We start from the raw sequence: 3,918 nt of genomic DNA, 5'->3' as shown, positions 1-3,918 counted from the left end.
GGTTTCAAGGGAACTTTCATATGCTAAAGAGGGCCTACAAGGTGCCAGGATATCAGAGGCCTTGCTGGCTTGATCCATGTTGTCTTTTTGCAAGCCATTCACATTTCTGCTATCAAGTGTCTTTGTTAGTAAGATTTGGGTTTAGAAGAAATTTAACTTTACTTAGGGCTTGAGGAACTGAGTTATTTGCCTCTGGAAATTGTGCTGTTGATAAGGTAACTTCTTTGTTTGTAGATCTCTAGGACATCTGTAATCCTGTCTTTCAGGATTGTGATCTCTGCAAGTTAACTATTTGCCAAGGGGAGCTGGTGGAGAGGGGGTGCAAGGTGCCAGCTTTTGCTTTGTCTTCAGCCAGCCTCCTGCTCCCTCATCACTTGGGTGTTGGGTTGAGATTAGAGTTTACAGAGGTTGAAGCTCAGGATGAGAAGGTTTAGGGTCTTGTACCAGTGAGAACTGCTTGTGTGAATGGAGAAATCCAAAGCAGTCCTATTTCTGGTAAAATTTCATTATAAATGGTAACAGAATGGAAAATGTAGAAAACTTTGGGAATAAGGTGTGGTAATTATCTAAATTCATGCTTTATTTTTATTTCCTATAATCTGCTTAGATTTGGATGTCAGCTTTTAAATAAATCTTATATATTAAGATTGAAACCCAAAAGTCACCTCACTTCAGTTCAGTTTATTTCACTTGATGCAAACAGCTGAATGTTCACAGCCTCCAAGTGACCAACAGCCTTAGAAATTTAGTGAAGTGATAAAGTTATAGAATATAGGTGAGGTTCAGTGGGGCGAGGTCTGGAGCCGAAGGCTAAGAAGGAATTCTTAAGCCATCTCTGGTGCAAAAAGGCAGTTTATTAAAGCACAGGGACAGGACTCATGGGCAGGAATAGATGCTGCCCTGGGTTGTGAGGGATGGCAGGTTATGTACCATGGGGTTGGGGAAGGTAGAGGAAAGGGAGGTTTCAATAGAACTTTCATATGCTGAAGAGGATCTACAACGTACCTGATACCTGAGGTCTTGCCAGCAACAAGGTTGTCTTTTCCTTTTAGCAAGCCATTAACATTAAGATAGTTGGGACTTTCTTAAAGAATGTCACATTGGTCCCACCCAGGAGTGGGGATGAGGGGGAGATTGCCAGGTGTCAGCTTCTTGCTTTGTCCTCAGCCAGCCTTCTGCTCCCTCATCAGTGCATAAATAATGAATAAAAGTGGTCTGTCCTCTACCTTACTTTTCAAGTCATGTATTTCCCTTGCTTAAATTTTTTTTCAGGAAGTTGGTCAAATTGCTATTCTACTAGTGCCTCCCAGAGTGATGATACTTCCATGAGTACACAGATTGGAACAGTAACAGCTGTAGTGGGGAATCTGAAAGCCTGATGCTGTGAAGGGATTTCAAAACAGAGACATGTGACAACATCACATATTTTCCTGTAACTATTGTGGGATATTTTACAGTGACCTTGCAGTCTGTCATCTTTCAAGAGAGGAAAGCTGTAGTAATTCCTCCACTGCTATCTTCTCTGATGCATGCCCCTTTCCTGTGGGAAGCCACACTGAAAGAATAAGCATTAGGACATATAATTTATAAATATTTTAGTTTATTGGCTCTTTCATTTGGGAAATTCATTTGAATTTTCTTAATCTGTTCCTTCTACACTGAAAAGACTATGGTGGGAATAGATGAATATTTTAATATTTAAATAATTCTCATAATTAGACTTACTTATTATTTAATAAGTATTTTCAAATTTATCTCAGTTCCAGGATTTATGCATACTTATTTAAAGGAATGTAATATTGTAGTTTCATAAATTAGTTATTATTTGCAACTGTAATTGTGACAATATACTAGAAGGTATAAGAAAAACATTAAATTGTGGGAGAACTATAACTTGTATATAATTTTGAGGATACAACTTGATCATTTCATGTTAAAAAGGGAGACTAGTGGGGTTCCTGGGTGGCTCAGTCGTTAAACCCCTGTCTTTGACTCACTTCATGATGCCAGGGTCCTGGGATGGAGCCCCACATCAGGCTCCCAGCTTGGCAGGAAGTCTACCTTCTCCTCTCCCGCTCCCCCTACTTCTGTTACTTCTATTTCTTCTCACTGTGTCTCTGTCTAATAAATAAATAAAGTAAAAAAAAAAAAAAAGAGACTAGAATGTCTTCAATTTCATTTAGTGTCTTATTACATTATTAAGTTTAATGGCTATGGAGTTTACCTTCAAACATTCTTTTACACTAAAATTTAAGTTAGAAATAAACATATTTTTCAAATTATTTTTCAAAATTTACCGACAAAAGAAATCTACTTTTTGTTTTCTTTTTACAACTATTTTTGCTTTATAACATAGCTAGAAAGATAGGTTTCTGGAGCTCAAATTATAATCCACACCCCATAACCACCCTTATAGTTCAAAGAATACTATTTGCAATCCTAATCACCCAACTCACAATTTAAGCTCAGGATTTTTGTTTCTCTTTTTTTGAAATACAACTACCTTCCTCCATCCTCTGTCTCTAGCCAATTTAGGAGGAAGTTCCATAATCCTTTGGGGAACTGGAACATTACTTAGAACAAAAGCCAGCTGTGAATAACACAATGGAAATTGATATGTAAAATAAATTTTGTGCATAAATTAATGTCCCTACTATCTAAAGGTTATAAATAACAGTGGTACAATTTCTTATTAGAAAATGGTGATTTTTAAATCATTATATTTTCAAGATTTAATCAAAAGTATATTTAGTACTTCAAAATAAGTGAATATTTGATAAAATTAAAAAATCATCACAAAATCAATTATGATTCCTAAAGGGAAAAAATGTAATAATATTGATTTATAAATTAGCCATTGTGATTTGTTGAATTAGGTTTATATTTTGTTAGTAGATTTTATGATTTATATATTGTCAATGTTTTCATCCAATTTTTTTTTCTTTTTCAGATACTCAGTTATTTGTGCATAATACACAATTTATGGAAAGTCAGAGAAACATCTCAGAATTCATCCTTTTGGGACTTTCCTATAACCAGAACATACAAAAATTTTGCTTTGTTTTCTTCTTATTTTGTTATGTTTCTGTCTTGGTGGGAAATCTCCTAATTCTTGTCTCTGTTTGATGCAGTGATCTCTTTTACCAACCGATGTACTATTTCCTCAGCCACTTATCCTTTATAGACATTTGCTTCACCTCCTGTATGACACCCAAACTGATTGGTGACATGCTACTGGCTAGAAAAACCATCTCTTATGATAACTGCATGTTACAGGTCTTTGCCTTGCACTTCCTGGGAATGATTGAAATCCTCATTCTTACAGTCATGGCCTTTGATCGCTACGCTGCCATCTGCAAACCTCTCCACTACCTGCTTATCATGAACAGGAAAAGGTGCCATCTCCTAGTCTTGGCTGCATGGGCTGGTGGGGCTCTCCATTCTTTTTCTCAGTTTTCTCTGATAATGGGGTTGCCCTTCTGTGGCCCCAGTGAAATCAATCACTACTATTGTGATATCTTCCCTCTACTGAAAGTTGCCTGCACTGATACCTACATCACTGGGGTCCTTGTGGTTGCCAATTCAGGAATGGTCACTTTAGTAACCTTTGTTCTCTTGTTTGGGTCTTATGTTGTTATATTATTGAGTTTAAGAAATCTCTCAGCTGAGGGAAGACGCAAAGCTCTCTCTACCTGTGGGTCTCATATCACTGTGGTGATCCTATTTTTCAGACCTTTAATCTTCGCCTACCTTCGACCTCCAACCACTTTCCCTGAGGACAAAATATTTGCTCTATTTTACACCATCATTGCTCCTATGTTCAATCCCCTAATCTACACCCTGAGAAATACAGAGATGAAAAAAGCCATGAGAAGGGTTTGGTGTCAAAGGATATTTTTAGAAGAAAAACACAATTGA

The 3,918-nt window shown here is 36.9% G+C and overlaps 1 pseudogene; it reads left to right on the top strand.

The window, feature by feature from the left end:
- Positions 1-2,982: 2,982 nt before the first annotated feature.
- LOC123388474 lies at positions 2,983-3,918 on the top strand (annotated as a pseudogene).

This window comes from Mustela putorius, unplaced genomic scaffold, assembly GCF_011764305.1.
Source record: "Mustela putorius furo isolate JIRA1106 unplaced genomic scaffold, ASM1176430v1.1 tig00000127_pilon_pilon_pilon, whole genome shotgun sequence".
Lineage (NCBI taxonomy): Eukaryota > Metazoa > Chordata > Mammalia > Carnivora > Mustelidae > Mustela > Mustela putorius.
This window is presented reverse-complemented; position numbering and strand designations above follow the sequence as displayed.